Source organism: Papaver somniferum, chromosome 1 (assembly GCF_003573695.1).
Source record: "Papaver somniferum cultivar HN1 chromosome 1, ASM357369v1, whole genome shotgun sequence".
NCBI lineage: Eukaryota > Viridiplantae > Streptophyta > Magnoliopsida > Ranunculales > Papaveraceae > Papaver > Papaver somniferum.
Window position 1 is genome coordinate 35,293,275 of NC_039358.1, and position 21,178 is coordinate 35,314,452.

At 36.3% G+C, this 21,178-nt stretch overlaps 1 pseudogene; it reads left to right on the forward strand.

The window, feature by feature from the left end:
• Positions 1–14,226: 14,226 nt before the first annotated feature.
• LOC113284346 lies at positions 14,227–19,964 on the forward strand (annotated as a pseudogene).
• The last annotated feature ends 1,214 nt before the right edge of the window (positions 19,965–21,178 follow it).

A 21,178-nucleotide genomic window follows, 5' to 3' on the forward strand; every position in this document is an offset into this window, starting at 1 on the left:
CCAAGTCCAAAGTCTAAATAAAGTGCAAAAGAAAAGAATAAAAAAAACAAAATTACAAAAAAGGGAAGGTCTCTAAAAAAAATAAAAAATTCTCTCTTTTTTTTAATTTTTCTTTCGCTCTTTTTTTTTTTGCTTTGTCTTTTTCCTTCTCTTTTGGCTTTAAGCTTTGATTCCAAGTCTTTAGTATCCAACTTCAAACCTGTAATACAAAGACACACCCAAAGAAACGTAAAAAGAACAAATGAAATAAAAAAAAACTAAAGACTAAGTTTACATACTGTTTCTCTAAATACTCCAATAAAATGATAATATTTTTGATTGTATTTGTAGTAATAAGGTTCAAACTCTCGGACTTGTGAAGATTAAATTCAAAGATTTAATAAAATTATATACAAAAATATTAACAAAGTGGGCAAGAGGTAACCAAGACACTAGATTCCACTATGACGCAAAATTGAATGATACATATTTCAAAACTCTAATTATCTTTCAAGACTCTTATTTCTTAATTCACAAATAATCTGGAAAATTCTCAAAATTAATTGTATCCCCTAAGCATAGATTATCTAAACAAAGCATGACCTATCTAATTGAATCACAACTAATGAAGAAAATTTTTGCAAACAATTAAACACTCTGCAAAGGCAGTGATTGAGTGAATTATAAATTAGAGAGAATAAATAATTACCAATTATTCATGCGTAAATATCTTCCTCATTTCCTTGGTTGTGGGAGAAATTAGCCTCTCATCATGTTGGAAAACCTCTCAAAGAATTTCATTGATGCTCAAAGATGGGTTTACAAATGATAAAAAGGGAGAAATAATTCAAAACCGGGTTTGTAACAATTATATTTGTTACAAACCATAGAACTACGACCCTCGGTTGTCACTGTAACAAATAAGACTGTCCAGCGACAGTCGCTGAAACTGTAGCAAAATAAGACCCTCGTCTCTGTGTCGCTGACATTGGCAAATAAGTCTGCCTCTGATGTACGACCCACGGCTGTGAGTCATTGTTACTGTTGGAAAACGACTGTCTCTGCAGGTCCGTTCTTCGTGTTCTTCATGTTCATCATCAGCAGCAGCAGAAACCGAGTTTGGGAAAACTCGAATTTCTTCTTCTCTGGCTCTCCTCATCCTCCCAGACTCTCGACACCCCCTCTAGGACTCCCAGGGAATCTATTTAAAGAAAAAACATGCGTTGAATCTCCTCCATTAATCCCAAATAATCTTCTTTTACTCGGGATATTTTCTTTCTTTTTTTATCAATGATTTTGATTTTTACGCATCTGCAGCTGGATTAAATTCCTTATAAATATTATTCACGTTCCAAAGTGTAGATTAAGGCTTCCAAACACGTGAAGTACACGTTTAGATTCACCACAACTCGTATAAGCTCATTTTTTCCCCCAACTCCCTGTTTGGATTAAACCAAGTTATCCAGCCAAATTTGATCGAAACAAACACCCATACCAGCTTTTCTATGACATATCACATCTACCCATGAAGTTTCAGCAATTGAATCGCACAAAAACTCCTCCAAAATCTGATCGAAAAATCTGCCTGTGAAAAGAAATATTTTCCCGCCAAAATTTTTTTTTGAATTTGTGAAGAAGGTCACCCCTTATCCAGTGGTCGCCCCTTATCCGTTGCTGGAGTCCGAATAACATATGTCCTTTGGGGTGGATTAAGTAATTTTTCTGGGGTGTTTCCAGCATTTTTTCTGGGTTCCTCCGGCGCATTTCTGGGGTTTTTTTAGTCTCTATCCTGGGGTGTAAAACACCACTTTTCGAGTCAATTTCGCCGCAAGAGCTTATTTTTCCAAAAACATCTACAAAAACATAAAATAACACCATAAGTATTTAATCGAGTCTAACAATACAGAACATTGAGGACAAATTAGACACAAAAATGTGTCTATCAGTTGTCCAACACGTCACTACAGTCTGTCAATATTACAGCAGACATAGAAAATACTACATGCACCTATAACTGTTTATAACTGTGTTTATTCACTAATAGTCATGGAGATGAATAAGAATGAGGATCTGCTGTTGTGATGAGACGACGAAGAAATTAGGGTTCGAAGTTTCAGCTGAAAATCGGAGATGGATTCTGTAACTTATGAAGGTGGTGCTATTGCTAAGATGGGTTTGTGGTTAATTTGGGTTTTGTTATGAATTGAAGGTTGAATCTGATGAAGATGAGAATTTGATGTTGTTAGTGGTTACTGCAACTGTTGAGGATTGAGGAAATCAGACATGGGTCGGTGTTGTTTGAGGGAAATATTGGTTGAAGTTATGAGATTTAGATGGAGTTCTGATGGGTATTGGTACTAATAGTAGTATTGCAATGGTGGTATGAGTGAATTTGCTCGATGGTGCAGGTGAACTTAAGATGCAAAGGCGGTGAGCTGCTACTCTGAGTTGTAAAGCAGAGAAACAAAATGGGTTAAGCTGATATGATATACAGGGGAAGTGTTGCTGCTATTTGAATGATCATTGCTGCAGTGAAGAGTGTTTGAAGCAGCAATTGTGTTGATTGAATTGCCTTAGATGTATGCTAGGAAATTACAGGATAAAATGGCCGGAATATCACCAGAACAGAGGAGACTCTGCTGAAATCTTCTCCAGGTGAGTCAACTCGGCGATTCCAGTTCCAACTCAGTGACTAAGACCAGTTAGCTGAGTAAGACATGCTGACTCGATGACTAAATGCCCTTCTTTCTTGACCCGCTGACTAACGGATTGACCACATTGACCGTTAACTCTAACGGAACCGTTACGGAATATTCTGTCGACAACGACAGAACTCAGGTGACCGGCAGGGAGATTTCTGACGGATTCCGGTGGTACCAGTAAATTTCCGGCGACCCATAATTTTCTAGACTCATGGGTTTGAGGAATTAGACTTGAATTTGGAAAGAGAAGATGGAAGAACTTTACAAAGACACGGACTTGAAAAGAAGACTTACAAAGGGAAAGGGATTCTATTCCTAAGAGGATTGCTAGGAAATTGAAGCCTATAAATAGAGAAGTTCTCTACTTTTCTCTACACACTTTTTTGCACACCTTTACACACACAACACTTGTGTTTTTGCTTGCTTTTCAAAATTCTTCTTTTAATTATTTGTGTGAACTTCAAAATTCTTCTTTTAATTATTGGTATGAATTTCAAAAACATGAGTAGCTAATTTTCTTATTGATTGGGGATGAATTCCTAGTTCTTAACATATGATTTGAGTTTTTTTTTCAATTCTATCTTGAAGATTTTCACATGATTATCGTTTGTTTTTACTAATAAGAATGTTTATGCTTGCATGATAGACCGTTTAGGTGGCCAACTGAATTGATTTTTTATTCAATCTAAAGCTAGTAGACGTTAGGGAATACGTAATCGTTTCTTGACTTTTTACATAAGTAAAAAACACGAGACCTTGCAGAGGGATTCTGTGGAGCAATTATGTGTGAAAACAACGCTAGAAAGTGGACCGAGTTAACCGAGTTTATCTACTAGTACTAAACCTAAATTCACATCTTAATGCATTCGAGAGAATTGCATCTTGTAAGAGAACCTCAAGGTGGTTCTTTTGAAAAGAATTTGATAACTAAGCGGACTTGTTACTCAGTGAAACGAGGAATTTTGGGGATAGATAAGCGAACCTGCTATTCTACGGTTGGTGATAATATGTGACTAATAAAAAGTGGAAAAGAACATAACTTGAATCATTGTTTTGCAACGAAGAACGATTCCTTGATTTAATTTCTCTTATTGATTTCAACTTATATTTTTAATCGCTTTATTTACTTTCTTTTGCTTTTAAAATCCACCGCCCGTTACCCCCACCCCCCTTGTGACAATTTTACAACTAAAAATCTCTTGCTCCTCGTGGGGACGAACTTGACTACAGTATTTTAATTTTTAATTAGGTGGAAAACTATTAATTAATTTGTTGTGGTTACGACACGCATCAGTCATAAATCCAGTTGTCATCCCAGAATCTTACTGAGATACCATTGTTAACTTTGAACTACTTCAAAGCAAAAGCTTTATACTTCATTATGGATCTCTACAAAGATCTCCCATAAGTAATTTTTGGAGAGTTTTAGGAATCCAAGTAACATCTTCACCGCCATACTTTTCATGAACAATTTTCCTCCGGAAAGCATCTTCTTGAACTGCATACCTCCATGTCCATTTTGAAAGAAAAGCATTGTTCATCTTCTTCAGACTTTTAATACCAAGACCTCCCAACTTTTTCCTTATACATAAAGCATTCAATTTTATCAAATGAACCTTATTTCTACCCTTACTGTCATTCCACAGGAAATATCTCATGATTTTCTCTAATTTTTTCATAACAGAAGCAGGCATCTCAAACAGAGACATGGTAGATAGGCAGACTATTGAGAACGCTGTTAATTAGAGTAATTTTACCTGATCGTGATAGAAAAACCTTCTTCCAGCAGCAAGCTTAGCAATGAACTATTCTAAGAGAGTTTAAAACACATGTAGTATCCACTAGAGTCAATAAAGAGTAACTATTTCATATTCCAAGAAGCCGATAATATGAATTGTCTATAAGATTGTTGGAAAAGCCTTGTTATTTGATAATACATGTAAAAGTGCAATTCCATGTGGATATAATAAACTAGGGAAATGAAACATAAACCTTCTAGCGGTTATTTGGGTTGCAGCTTCTTAGAATGTCTGCCCCTGTTAGTTTGAATCCATTCAAAGTAATCATTATACTCTTCCATGAGAAATCTAATCTCTTCAAGCTGGATGACGATCGTTCTACAATTTTTATTCCACTGTATGGAAATATGAGGCATTCCTTGTGCCTGGAGCTACTTATGCAGATCACCGAGCTCGATTAATCGATTCGACCCACACGGGAAGTTCTTTAATATATAGTCCATAAGTTTTTGGACCGGTGAATGCTCATACAGACCCAAAACTCAAACTCGTTGAACCTGAAAAAGCGGGGGTCTAACAACCACACCCAATATGTTGATTAGCAATCTGTGTGGACTAACTCCAATATACTTTCTAGAGAATCAACTAGACAGTCAGACTCAATCTAGGTAAAAGTATATCGAGGAGTTAATATCTCTTCTCTTGATTTGATCTTTACTCAAGCAATTAGAAATCTGCGAATCTTTATCAAATACAAGGAATAAAGTTGGATGGTACCAAAGTCCAATATCCAAGGATCAATCAATTTCCAATCAACAACCAAAGGTTGGATTTCACAATTGATCGATACAACGCACAACCTGTGATATTTCAATTATATAACAAAATATAATGCGGAATAGAAATAACACAGACACCAGAAATTTTGTTAACGAGGAAACCGCAAATGCAGAAAAACCCCGGGACCTAGTCCAGATTGAACACCACACTGTATTAAGCCGCTACAGACACTAGCCTACTACAAACTAACTTCGGTCTAAAATGTAGTTGAGCCCTAATCAATATCACACTCATTCAAGGTACAATTGCGCTTTTTACGTCTCTGATCCCAGCAGTATACTACGCACTTGATTACCTTAGCTGATCTCACCCATAACCAAGAGTTTCTACAACCCAAAGTCGAAGACTTTAATAAACAATTTTGTACCACACAGAAAAGTCTACAAGGATAGATAAATCTGTCTCCCACAGATAAACCTAAAAGTTTTGTTCTGTCTTTTGATAAAAATCAAGGTGAACAAGAACCAATTGATAAACCGGACTTATATTCCAGAAGAACAACCTAGTATTATCAATCACCTCACAATAATCTAAATCGTATGGTAGCGAAACTAGATATTGTGGAATCACAAACTATGAGACGAAGATGTTTGTGATTTATTTTTATCTTGCCTTATCGGAGATATAATCTCAAGTCAATTATTCAATTGAACTCGTACGATAGAAAATGGCAAGATCAGATTGCTCAACTACAAGAGAAGTAGTTTTATCTAACTTCACAATCCCAATGAAGTCTTTCAGTCGTTAATCGATAGGGTCTCGAGAAGAAACTTACGATTAAAGGGGAATCGACTCTAGCAAACCAACTAGTATTACAGGAGGTGTGGGATTAGTTTTGCACAGTTGCTAGACGTCTCCTTATATAGTTTTCAAATCAGGGTTTGTAATCTAAGTTACCTTGGTAACAAAGTATTCAATAATCACCTTTAGATGAAAAACCTGATTTATCCAAGCTAATATCTTTCAACCGTTAGATCGAACTTAACTTGTCACACACAAATGAAATGTATTCATTTAGGTTTGAGTAACCGTACCTAAACGTGTACATTGGTTGGTTCATAAATGGTTGACAAAGGGTTAGCCATATGAGTGCTTTCATATTAACTGTATTCATCTTTCTCATAACTAGTTCAAATGACTCATAAGAACTAGTTCAAGAGTTGTTCAATTGCTTAGGTCTTTATACATAGACACAACTGAAACAAAATCGGTTTGATTCATTTGAATAAATTCACGAACAATATACCCACGGTTTGCAAAGATTGCATTCCTTATAATTTATTATTTTAAGTCCATGAACTACCGATTTGAGAAATAACTAGCTTGGGTATGCGTACCTTAGCTACCGGATTTTGAGTTCGTTTTCGTTTCCAAACTCAGCAGACTTTTTCGGGCGAAAAAGTTCCGCCAATATGCGTAAGGGTACGCGTACCTAAGGTGACTGGTTTTTGAGTTCGTAAACTTCAAACTCAGCAGAATTTCACAGACGTGAATTTCCTCCAGTACTCGTACGGGTACGCGTACCCAACCTGTCTTCTTCACCAATACCACATGCACACATATACATGCACTTGGTTTCCGGAACATGGATTTACATATTCTCAACTCTACATTTCAATCATTGAAACATTCTTCTATAATGTTATAACAGTCGTTAGACATAAAGAATCGACTATCGTCATCAAAGCCATTTTCAAGATTGAAATGTCATCATGACTTTCGTCACGGGTAAAGATGAAGATGGTTAAAGCAAAAGCTTACCAACACGTATTTCGAGAAAAAGATAGGCGAGTAAACTCGGCTCGAAATTGCAAATGTGTATGTATGAAAACTATCATACTTATACGACTTTTGTCTCAAGAGTAGGAGATAAAGTAGATAGAATTTTGAGTGACAAGATGAGTTCAACTCTCCACATACATTTTGGTCGGATGAAGTTCCACTGGTTCCTTGAGTAGTTCTTCGTCTTCATAAGATAATCGCCATGGAGTCTGGATCTCAATTATTCCTAACTATCCTAGACCGAGACTTAGTCATAAGTATACTAGAAATCAAGACATATAGTTTTGATCACTAATATTGACAAACATGCTTGAGATAGCAACGCATGCGAGTTCGACCGAGCAATGCTCTAACAATCTCCCCCTTTGTCAATTTTAGTGACAAAACTTTCAATACATATGGATTACAAAATAAATAAAACTTTGTAGCTTCTCGTTCACATGCTTGATCTCTTTGGTACTTCAACGTTACTTGAAAACTTCGTCTTTTCCAAGTACTCCCATGATTCCATATATGTTCAATTCAGCATCATAGTTGTTGAAGTTCTGTAGCCATAACAATGAGAAAACAAAAGCTCTCGATCATTGTTATACAGTGTCATAGTATTATCACACAACATCAAAGTTCTCATATCACAAATTCGACAACAATACTATGGTTATATGTATCACTCCCCTTTATTCAATACTTTCGTCTCAACATGAAAACCACTCCCCCTTACATAATGACCCGTAAAGCACGTAAATCATATGTATTTTCAGTGTGAACTACACATTAATTCTCCCCCTTTTTGTCAATAAAATTGGCAAAGGTACGAAAACGGGATCCTAATGAAATTTCCACGAAGACGCTTCAAGACCAAAGAAAAGTACATATCAACTTGTTTAGATGCAATCATAAAGCCTAGGCTAAATGCATTCATCAAGGAGTTTATAAAGATACAAGATAACCCCTAAATAATTCCACATCCGTACTCCCCACAAAGATATGGAAATTAAGCGCAAGTTCAAAAGAACTCTCCCCCATTTGATGTCATTCCCAAGAGAACAACAAGAGCGCCTTGCTTTTACAAGAAAAGAAGGATTTGGACACCAAAAACCAAAATGAAATGATTTTCTATATCCAAAATTCTCAATTAAACTAATCACAAGTAAACCCATGATCAATTTAATCAGAATACACAATCAAATTAAACACAAAAGTGATCAATTTAATTGAACATGCTCGACATAAGAGAATTTACGGAGCTACGACTATGTTAACTATAAAAGAATGATCAACTCAATCATTTTATGCTCAACATAACAAAACCTTATGGAGCATTGCAGTATACACATAAAATATGGATCAGGGAAAGATCAATACTGCGGCATATACAAAGATTCATTCTATTTTCATCACTATTTGCATAACGACATATAATAGACATAATCTTTGTCAACAAAATATTTTAACATATCTTCCATCAAAAATTGACATAATAAGCTTAACTTTGGTTTGTCAAAAGTTCATCGATGTATCAATACTTGCATATCGACATATAAAAGATATAAATTTTGACATTGTATGGGACAATAATAGTTCACGGACGCAAACACACATATCCCATAACATATTGCAATATATAAAATCATAAAGATTAATACTGCAATCATCATCTTCCAAATCAACTTTAGAATTTAAATAAATAAATCTAAAAACATTGCAAGATGAAAACGTTGGACATAGCTATGTGAAATCACAATAATTGTTATTCCAAACTCTAGTAATCCTTCTCAAAAACAAGAATAAAATTCTTATAAGAAGTTTCTTAGGCATCAAGACAAACTCGTAATGCACATATAAGATGATTTGTCTTTAGAGGGTAGAATCAATCTTTTTCACCCGGATTTATACCAAGAAAAGATACCAAAGGCGTATAAAAAGATCTTCTTAATAAAGAAGAACATACAAAGTCATTAATGACCATGCACCATAGTTCACATAAAATGATTGTGAATATTCAAGAATCCCATAGTTATGCATACTACTGCCCATTCTTGAACTTCCTTCTTTGTGATTCACGAACAACATTCTTGTAAAAGATACAAATTATCTTAGAAGAGTAGTACTCCAAGAATGCAAGTGCCCAAGTCCAACAGAAGTGGAACAAGTGCAACGAAACGGAGAAAAACACTCAAAAACAAGAGACAAGACAAATACCAATCTTAACTTATCCAAATTGAAGGTTTCTCATCTCCATTTTGAAGAGAATTCAAATAGGAAGAGAATGCAAAACGAATGAGGTCAATCCGAGTTCGGACGAAGAATTTGCGGCCAAAACAAATTTAACGAATATCGACGTTAAGTATGCATACGGGTATGCGTACTTAAACCCTTGGATTTTGATTTTAAATGTTGTTATGCATACTTTGTATGTGTACCATGAAGTCCAAACATCCCAAACTAGTGTTTTCAAACCTAAACATTTAAGAACCTTAAACACATATCAAGTTAGGTAGAAATGAACGATAATCAAGATACATGGATCATTATAAGTACTCAAACAAGTAATAAAAACATAAAACTTGCTCAAGTTTATAGACATACCTTTTCAGAAGAATCCAATTGAATTATACAGCCTTAACGAACATAATCTGTGCGCCCCAGTTCTTGTGATTCCCTCACCGTATACATAGCAGGGCATTTCTTGGTGAGGATGCACTTCCAACACAATTAAGTTGTGTTGTGGTGAACAATGTATTGATCACCATGGCACCAAGAAAGAGTTTCTTTCCAACAACTCTTACATCTTACAGTATTGAGAGAAACCCAAGGAACTGTTTTCATAAGTTTTTCAAAGAACTTCCAGAGAGCACAAGAAAAAATGTGTTTCTCATTTCTTATTTTACACCTTATGAGAAACAGTTTTTGCAGATAATTTTCAGTATCGCATAGAGAAACTCTTTTGATAAAAAGAGACATCCTAAGTTCTTCATAAGAAGGGACAATACTATTATCTTGGTAAGATGTATCAAGAATCGACCAATGAATTGATTCATGCTTAGAGGTGGTACAGTCGGAAGACTTAGACTTAAACTCTTCTTGTAAGTCGTTTAGTTTGCTACAACTAGTTGGATTACACAGAGGAGGAGCATTGTTCTCACTGATTAGTAAATCAATGTCCACCTCAACATGAATATTATTCATCATAACTTGATTTATCTTATCAAGAGATTCTTGCTCTTTCTGGAAGTATAACTCAACATCAAGAGATAAGCTCTCAAGCTTCTTTTAAAGCCCTGAAAACACTTCAAGGGATTTTAAACCTGGTGGAGGTTTAGATAGAATTTCTTCTAAAGATTTTATTAAATCAGTCATGGAAGAGAATTCTGGAATCCCTGGATCTGGTGGTGCATTTATATAGATAACGCTCTTGTCCATAGAGTCAGATCGCTACAAACACAGACTTTTGAGGTCTTAAACGTGTTTGCCTGCTCTGATACCAATTGAAGCGGGGGTCTGACAACCACACCCAATATTTCGATTAGCAATCTGTATGGACTAACTCCAATATACTTTCTAGAGAATCAACTAGACAGTCAGACTCAATCTAGGTAAAAGTATATCGAGGAGTTAATATCTCTTCTCTTGATTTGATCTTTACTCAAGCAAATAGAAATCTGCGAATCTTTATCAAATACAAGGAATAAACTTGGATGGTACCAAAGTCCAATATCCAAGGATCAATTAATTTCCAATCAACAACCAAAGGTTGGATTTCACAATTGATCGATACAACGCACAACCTGTGATATTTCAATTATCTAACAAAATATAATGCGGAATAGAAATAACACAGACACCAGAAATTTTGTTAACGAGGAAACTGCAAATGCAGAAAAACCCCGGGACCTAGTTCAGATTGAACACCACACTGTATTAAGCCGCTACAGACACTAGCCTACTACAAACTAACTTCGGTCTGGACTGTAGTTGAACCCTAATCAATATCACACTGATTCAAGGTACAGTTGCTCTCCTTAAGTCTCTGATCCCAGCAGGATACTACGCACTTGATTCCCTTAGCTGATCTCACCCACAACCAAGAGTTGCTACGACCCAAAGTCGAAGACTTTAATAAACAAATCTGTATCACATAGAAAAGTCTACAATGATAGATAAATCTGTCTCCCACAGATAAACCTAAAAGTTTTGTTCTGTCTTTTGATAAAAATCAAGGTGAACAAGAACCAATTGATAAACCGGACTTATATTCCCGAAGAACAGCCTAGTATTATCAATCACCTCATAATAATCTAAATCGGATGTTACCGAAACTAGATATTGTGGAATCACAAACGATGAGACGAAGATCTTTGTGTTTTCTTTTTATCTTGCCCTATCGGAGATATAATCTCAAGTCAATTATTCAATTGAACTCGTACGATAGAAAATGGAAAGATTAGATTGCTCAACTACAAGAGGAGTTGTTTCTTATGGCTTCACAATCACAGTGAAGACTTTCAGTCGTTAATCGACAGGGTCTCGAGAACAAACCTACGATTAAAGGAGAATCGACTCTAGGAAACCAACTAGTATTATACAGGAGGTGTTGGGATTAGTTTTACACAGTTGATAGACGTCTCCTTATGTAGTTTTCAAATCAGGGTTTGCAATCTAAGTTACCTTGGTAACAAAGCATTCAATAATCACCGTTAGATGAAAAATCTGATTTATCCAAGCTAATATCTTTCAACCGTTAGATTGAAACTTAGCTTGTCACACACAAACGAAATGTATTCATTTAGGTTTCAGTAACCGTACCTAAACGTGTACATTGGTTGGTTCATAAATGGTTGACCAATGGTTAACCAGATGAGTGCTTTCATATTAACCGTATTCATCTTTCTCATAACTAGTTCAAATGACTCATAAGAACTAGTTTAAGAGTTGTTCAATTGCTTAGGTCTTTATACATAGATACAATTGAAACAAAATCAGTTTGATTCATTTTAATCAATTCATGAACAATATACCCACGGGTTGCAAAGATTGCATTCCTTATAATTTATTGTTTTAAGTCCATGAACTACCGATTTGAGAAATAACTAGCTTGGGTATGCGTACGGGTATGTGTACCTTTGCTACCGGATTTTGAGTTGGTTTTAGTTTCCAGACTCAGCAGACTTTTTCGGGTGAAAAATTTACGCCAGTACGCGTACCTAAGGTGACTGGTTTTTGATTTTGTAAACTTCAAACTCAGAAAATTTTTATGGACGTGAATTTCCGCCAGTACGCGTACGGGTACGTGTACCCAACCTGTCTCCTTCACCAATACTGCATGCACACATATGCACACACTTGGTTTCCGGCACATGGATTTATACACTAATGTGCGAACACACTATATGCTTACATCCATAGGTGGTTACATATTCTCAACTCTACATTTCAATCATTGAAACATTCTTCTATAATGTTATAACAGTCGTTAGACATAAAGAATCGACTATCGTCATCAAAGCTATAGATTGAAACGTCATCATGACTTTCGTCACGGGTAAAGATGAAGATGGTTAAAGCAAAATCTTACCAACACGTATTTCGAGAAAAAGATAGGCGAGTAAACTCGGCTTGAAATAGCAAATGTGTATGTATGAAAACTATCATACTTATACGACTTTTGTCTCAAGAGTATGAGATAGAGTAGATAGACTTTTGAGTGACAAGATGAGTTCAAGTCTCCACATACCTTTTGGTCGGATGAAGTTCCACTGGTTCTTTGAGTAGTTCTTCATCTTCATAAGATAATCGCCATGGAGTCTGGAGCTCAACTATTCCTAACTATCCTAGACCGAGACTTAGTCATAAGTATACTAGAAATCAAAACATATAGTTTTGATCACTAATATTGACAAACATGCTTGAGATAGCAACGCATGCGAGTTCGACCGAGCATTGCTCTAATAGAATCCCCATTCCTTCTTCCAGAACTCCATATTCGCACTGGGGCGATCGTCTTCCCAGTTAGGCCAGTTCTTGTTAAGCTTTGGGGTTAAGATGCTAATATGCACAAATGGATCATTTTTTTTTTAATTTAGTTATAATCGGAAACCTCAAAAAGAAGAAACAAAAAACAAACTGCATACCAGCGAAGTCCTAAGCTTTCGCTTATCCCCTAGAGCATAGGGATATTGTTGCTCTTCCCAAAACCCACGAATTCTAAATCTGCTATCTACGTTGCGAGGGCATCTTTTCATGGCATTACATACCGACATGGGCCACTGTAACGCCAATTGAAATTGGGGACGTATTTGTTGTGGCTGAATCTCAATCTCCGAGTCGTTTATTCTGATTTTTGCACCTGTACGATAAAAATATAATTAGAAACAACATCAATTAAGTTGAAGAAATCAATCATAAAAGTAGGTTATACATACTAGAGATAGAGATGGATAGGGAGGAGAGACAAATGAGGAAAAATACAATGAAGATTAAAGCCTCCATCTAGTGGATAGTGATTTTTTGTTGTTGTAACGATTCTAATGGATTTAGTGATTGTGCTGCTAGTGTTGAAATATTTGGGAGTAAAAAGGGTGAAGTATCGAAATGTTTATAGAAGGGAGGATGATCTAAACTAGAGCAGAGGAAAAACAAAAAGAAGGAGGGGATGGTAGATACAACATGCGGTACGTCGGCTGAATGAATAGAATTTTGAAATGAATTTTGGTTAATCATACTTTTCGTGGGTTGGTGCTGCCAACATTTAAGAATGAATTTTGGTTTCATAGAGTGTGAGATTCCTTTCTACCTACTTAGATTACCAATTTCACGGTACGGACGTAAAAGATTAACGGTGTTTATACTTGACCTTATAGTTACTGATTACGGCCATTCTGATTGGGCTGAAATAACAAATTCAAATTTCACTAGAATTCAGCTGAATTCCAAAACTGATTCAGTTGAATCTTAAACTGAAAAAACAATGACGACTTTGACAATGAACATGAAACTGAATACACTTTATATTAAAAGTTGAACACGATTACAATTTTAACAACATAAAATATCTTATCTCAAATTCAAAGAAAACCCGTCTCCACCAAGTTACAAATGTCCAACCAATATTTTTTCTACATACTTAATTGAAAGCTTGAAACTACCTCTCGCAAGTTAGGTTGAGTTGGCTGAAGATGATAGGGATGAAGTTGATAAAAAGGACAAAACTGAATACTACTGCGGCTGTTGTTTCTACTACTGCTGCAGCACCGGTAATTTGCATTGCAATACGATCAAATGTGTTTATCCCCCTTGTTGCAGCTGGCAATTGCTGATTGTTCTTATCCACTTGTGCTACTTTAGGTTCCAAAAGTAAGCAACGATGAGGAATTACTGTATAGTCCTATCTAGGAGACCCGACTACTGTCTAGTCCACCCGTCACACTAATTTACTCTCTAGTCCAAAAACATGATTTTGGACCAAATTTTTTACTCGCTGGTCCAACACATGTGGGAGTTTTAAAAAAAAAATTTCTCTTTTCTGAAATTACCCTGCATCGACATAAGAGGAGAAAAACCTTTTTTTCTTTTCTTTTCTTCGGCTCAAATTCGGATCTCTCTCTTTTCTGCTGGTATTCTCCGTCATTTTCCAAGCATAATGATATGATTGTACATATCCATCCAATCCAGCTTATCTTTCCATATTTTTGATTTGTCTTCTCTTCTACCGGTGTTTTTAGAATTTTTGTTTGAAGATCGTTTTGGTGCTCTATAATCAGCTTCATATCCATTCAATCCAGGTATGTTCTATAATAAGTGAAAACAAGTGAAGAAGAAGATCAAGAAGTTTCACAAATAAATCCACGAAGAATAAGAAGAAGGGGGAGATATAAATTTTGTATAACCATACAGTACATATCAATACCTACAGTGGGATTATACACTTTTCCTTCAGTAAATATTGATATGTATTGTTGGACCTTACACTTTTGCCTTCGATACATATTTTCATTAAGTAGATATTGTTATGTATTGTTGGATTAATATGCATTGTGGGATCATAAAAATTTTCCTTCAGTACATATCAATATGTATTGCTGAATCAATATGTATCATGGAATTATACATTTTTTCCTTCAGTACATATCAATATGTATTTACTGAATCAATATGTACCCTGGGATGATATACTTTTTCCTTGAATACATATTTTCCTTCAGTACATAACAATATGTATTGCTAGATCAATATGTATTGTGGGATTATACACTTTTACCTACAGTACGTATTTTCCTCCAGTACATATCAATATGTACTGTTGGATCAATATGTATTGTTGGATGATACACTTTTTCCTTTAGTACATATTGATATGTATCATCGTACATAACAATATCTACTGCTCTTGGTGATTAACAGAGGTCTTCTTCTTCTTTCACTGGATCTCAGTGATTTTTTTATTTCAGTATCCTAATTTGAATTTAAGCTTTTAGTTTTATGGAGTTTTTGATGATTGATTTTTTTTTTACAGTTTCTGATTCGATTTCCGGTGCCCAATTTTCGATTTCGATTTGGGAAGAGTTTTAGATTTTCTGGTTTGTGAACGACAACGACGTGGTTTTAGTGAAATTTTTGTGAAAGAGAACATTGTGATGGGCAGGAAGATAATTTATGTATTCAAAACCTTTTTGGACCTCCGGTTAATTGTTTTTTGCTGGTGGACTATAGGATAAGCCGGGTCAGGTTTATCGGACTAACAACAAATTTTTGTTTCCCTTTTCCTCTTATTAATAATACTTTAGTCTTTTAAGACGCCAAAAAAAAGACGCAAAAAAAAGAAGAATTTGGGAGAATGGACATGATACCCTTACTTTTGCTGATATCTTGGTCTACGATTGGGAGAATGGACAGGATACCTGTTTCAATACTACCTGTGTATCTCCATTTACCACAGGTTGCTTCCCTATTGTCATTCCAGGTCAGGCCATTTCAAATGCTTCTCTTCAGAAACGTAAGAAATATCTCGACATATGCACTGCTCACGGATTTGATTTTGGTGTCTTGGCCTTCACTACTCTAAGGAAACTTAGTGAACAATTGGCTACTTTCTTGAAGAGGTTGAGGAATCGTCTTGCTAGTCAAGATGTTACTGCTAGAATAAATATGTTGGTGCCCAGCTTGTTGATAGGCTACCAACTATCCTCTTATACGACGATGGATGATTTTCCAATAAAATAGCCCATGTGGCGTTCTTATTTTCTTTTTTAAATAATTAAAAAAATAAAATAAAACAGAAACTCCATCTATGCGACCGGCAGAGAGTGCACCATAGGGGCTCGACATTCACCATGCCCCAGAAAGGCCCGCCCATTACAAAAGAAATTCTAGTTAGTCACCGTGCCGTGTCACCAAGCTCAATCAATTGGTCTTAAATCTACAATTTTTGAATTTTCCCCATCAAAACCACTTCTTATCATAACTTGGGTAGGTTCAAACCCATCTTTGCCATCCATTTTACTAAATTCACATCTTGATAGTGTTCCAGCTGAACCATCAAAGTGGATATACCCACCTTTTGCTACAACTAAGATAGAAGATGGTAAGATTTATGCTAGAGGTGCTCCAGTGAAGACTGTTCATATATCTTATATTCCTGATGAGGAGATTGGAGGGGCTAATGGAGCTTGCTGGTTCCGATGAGTTTAAGAGTTTGAATATTGGGTTCATGTTGGATGAAGGTCAAGCATCTACAAGTGAGAAATTTAGAGTTTTTTTTGCTGATAGATTAGTTTGGAGGTTGATTATCAAGGCATTTGGTATGCCTGGACATGGGTCTAGGATGTTTGATAATAGTGCTATGGAGAATTTGATGAAGAGTGTTGAAATTCTGACTAAATATAGAGAGGGTCATTTTGATTTGGTTAAAGCTGGATTGGCAGTGAATTCCGAAGGTGAATCCTGTGTATATGAAAGCTGGTACTCCTTCGCCTACGGTGAGTTTTGCGATATCCGTAGCTTTGAATGTTTTAGTGCAATGAAAATTGAATGTTTTTTAATTTTGCTTGATGAGGAGTGATTTGTTTTCTACAGGGTTATCAAATGAATATGCATCCTTCAGAAGCTGAAGCAGGTTTTGATATTCGGATTCCACCTGCAGTAGACCCAGAGCTGTTGATAAAGAGAATCGTTAATGAATGGGAGCCACACTATAGGAACATGACATACGAGGTGAGCTAATTGAAACTGTTATGTCGGTTTACTTTATAGTTTGCTAATGTAAGATTGAACTTTTTAAAGTTCAAGTTCCATTAGACGGACAAATTTGGTACCTTACTCATGTTGCAGCTTATTGCGGCAATGATTTGCTTGTACCGACTTATAGCATTAACGATGCAATTCCCATTTTCGCATGCCTGTTGCTATTGGTAAATATCCTTCAACACACTTGAAGAGGGTGGATGAATACACTTATAGCTTTATGTATTGTGTAACCATCATTCATTTAGTTATTGTTCGGCTCGGTCTGCTTAGATGAATCACTATAGAAGGATGGATGTAGGGGATCCAGGTCACTAGTCGGGAGTGAAAATGGGTGTATTGATGAACTGATATGCTGGTACATTGAGTATATTAATTGACTCAAAGAATCTTTATGCCGCACACTTTGTAAATGTGCGAGATTCCTCATACTCTGGGGTAGGACTGACACCCTTAACAACATAGGCTAGCTAGAACCAATTTCCAGAATTTGTACAAAGCTTCATCCTTGCTTGAGTCTGAAAAAATATCTGAACATCTCGTGTCATTATCATTTATCACAGTTAACTTAGCATGGGCCTGCTAAAGACCACATGGGGCGTCCTAATGATGACAGCAACCGATGATACCAATGCATGGTGGGGTGTTTTCGAGAAAGCCATAATTTCTGCTGGTGGAACACTCTCTAAGCCTGAAATTTTGGCTTCTTCAACTGATGCACGTAACATAAGAGAGCTGGGAATTCCTACTTTTGGGTTCTCCCCAATGACGAATACTCCAATCCTGCTTCACGAGCACATTGAGGTATCATAATTAATCTTCAAAATTTGTGTTATTCCACAGGTAGTGCTTGCTAATCATCATCTCCCGACTTTTTGTACTTGTATGTTTTGCAGTATCTAGAGGAAACCGTCTACCTGAGAGGAATAAAGATATATGAATCTGTGATCAAGGCATTGAGTTCCTTCGAAGGAGGGAACCATGAATCAACCTAGAGCTGTGCCAAAAAATCAGGTGGATCTTATCGTTCATTTCCTGAAACATATTAGAGTTTGCTTATTACCATGATTAAGTCCAATGTGGATGAGCAGGATGAGTACTAACTGAAACTTTCTTTGTCTCTAGGAAACTAACTGTCAATTCCTCGTGTTGCTGGCTTATACCACCTTTCGCCAAAAACTCATCTTAGTTCTAACTTTCTTGAAAAAATAAAGGCTACGACTCCATACCCTTTATCAATTTGGGTACCTAGCTGCTTTGGTTACTGTAAAATCCGTAGGCCTTTATTATACCAATTTGGTTGTTTACCATAGACAGACATGATGCAATCTACCGTTGTTTATTTATCTGATAATTCTCTTGCTGCTATTGGTATATGAATATTTCCATGATTTGAATGCATAAATATCTGTATTTGTTGATTCAAATGTTATGATAGGCTTTGAACTTTTGAATCTTCAAAAGAAAAAGCAAAAAGGATGAATTTGCCGAATTTATGATATTTGTAAAACTGTGGTTAGTTTGCCACCTAATATGTGTGCCCAGATTGTAAGATCCAACCACGAAGCCACTTTTCCCAAGAAAAAAACAAAGGCAATTGGCGCAATTCTAATCCACCTATACATGACTTTGTAAACTTGCTGTCTTGCATGATTTAGTAGCTGGATTGCTGAAACATGTTCTATCTTATCCTTACTAAATTGATGTCTTTGTCCCAGGTAGCTCTCTGGATAAGCTCTGAGGAAATCAACCCGTCAGCCATAACCTAAGCAAGTGCAATTTGACACAACGCAACTTCTGAAACTGTATCACGGTATGGGTTGGCTATTAGTCCTGCACTTGTATGATTAATGTAAGTATAGTCCTTATAATGGAACTGTTCCAAGGGCCAATAAATTACTCAAAACATTGTTGTGCTATCTTCTCAGGCTATGCTGAAAGATAACTGGGCCTGTTGTTAGTCATCATGACCACCTTTCTCAATAAGTAGAACACTTCTCCCTCCATTGTCTGTAAAATTGTGGTATTTAATGAACATTGGAACAAAGTAATTCAAGGGTGGATACCTATTTGAACAGATTTATGCTGTTGTTGGTGTTTTGGTACATATGTTTGTGTTTTTCTTGTTAATTGGTTCTGATATGATTGTTCTTGCTGGGTTAAGTGGGAGTGGGAAAACTGTTCTCTTTTATCAGCTTCGAGATGGCTCAGCACATCACATCGGGGTACTGTTGCATCCCTGGATCCAAATGAAGGAAATTTTGTGGTGCACTCTGAATTCTCTAAGAACGGCAAGATAAAGCCAGTCCTTGTAGATCAAAGCTTGACAAATACTTGCCTCAAGCAGCTGGCCTTATCTTTGTCATGGATGCTCTGGACTTTTTGCCAACCTGTCGTGCAGTGCTGAGTACCTGTATGAAATCTTGACACATATACTTGTAGTGAAGATGAATTTCCCAGTGCTTATAATGTGCAACAAGACTGTCAAAGCTAATGTACACACCAAGGAATTCATCAAGAAGCAACTGGAGAAGAAATATACAAGTTACGGGCATCAAGGAACTCGGTGTGGCTGCAGTCGAGACTTTTACTTTTTCTCAGTGTCACAACAAGGTCAAGGTGAGTGTGGGGAAATCATCCGGGCTCACAGGGGATGTGTGTATCACAGGTGAGTATATTGATCTTTAACCTGTTTTGGAATTTGTGGCACGGGTTGAGGTGTTTGTACTTTGTTTTCAATTGTAAATCCAGTTTTCTTGTTAGAATGAAAAACAAACTCAGATTTTGCCGTGGGCAGCAAATGTACTAGTGTGGGATGATTCATCTTTCTATGATAGTAAAGCTGGTACTGCATTTCGTAACATTAAGTTGAATTCTAAACCGAGTCAGATCTGTTGGCAATTCTTTGGAGGTGTTTTACTCCATATTATGTTGAGTTCCATATTAATCAATTTTATACTATAAATACGCAAGGGTCATGTAATCTTTTTTGTTTCAATCTCTTTTGTTTTACTTGGGCCTTCTTAAGATCATAAACTCCTGCCAAAGTGAAGGATTTAATCGTCGGGAGCTGTTTTCTTAAGTCATCGACCTGCAGCAAAAATGCATAGCCACTTCAGATACGAGTCCTTCATGGCGCCGTGAATTATGTTTATACACGTCGCAATCATATGGATACGTGTCACATACTTTTCCTGAGGCCCGGAGGTGTCATCACTATGGTGTGCCACGGCCTTGGAATGATCGCGATAACTTATCTGAAAAAAAGTAAGAAATTCACAGAGCGACGGCCCTTGACCATTGCAGACTACATCTACATGAACTCTGTGAAAACCAGGCGCGTACCAACATGCCGTGTTGCGGAAACTTCGGGTCTTGCGGGCTAAGCTGTTTATATATATATATATGGAAGTACCAAGAATTCTGTGACAAGAAAAATCTGTTGTGTGTAAGGTTTCTCAACCCTAAGGTAGAGCTTTATAAGCTCTGTTATATGCATCATCTTTAGTCAGTTAAGTCTTTTTTTTCTTTTTATACTCAATTTCAGATGAATCTCACCGTAAAGGTAGTGAAGCTCCACCCTCCTCCTTCAAGTAAAACGGGTACCTGTAAATTCAAAACTGAGTCAGATTTTCTTGGAAAATTGTTTGGAGGTTATTTGGGGTAAAGATAATATATCCGTTCAAGCTTGGTGTTCACTCCAAGCTCTGTTACAGAGGATTCAAACAAGGATGGTTTTTTGTTTCTTTCTCTTTTGTTTAGGTTGGGCTTTCCTTTACTTCCTCTGATATGTAGCCCATTATAAATCATGCGCAGAAGAGAAGAACTTAGTCCCACATCGCTTAAAAATGAAATGTATACTTGATATTTAGATCTCAAGATTTGAGAAATGAATGT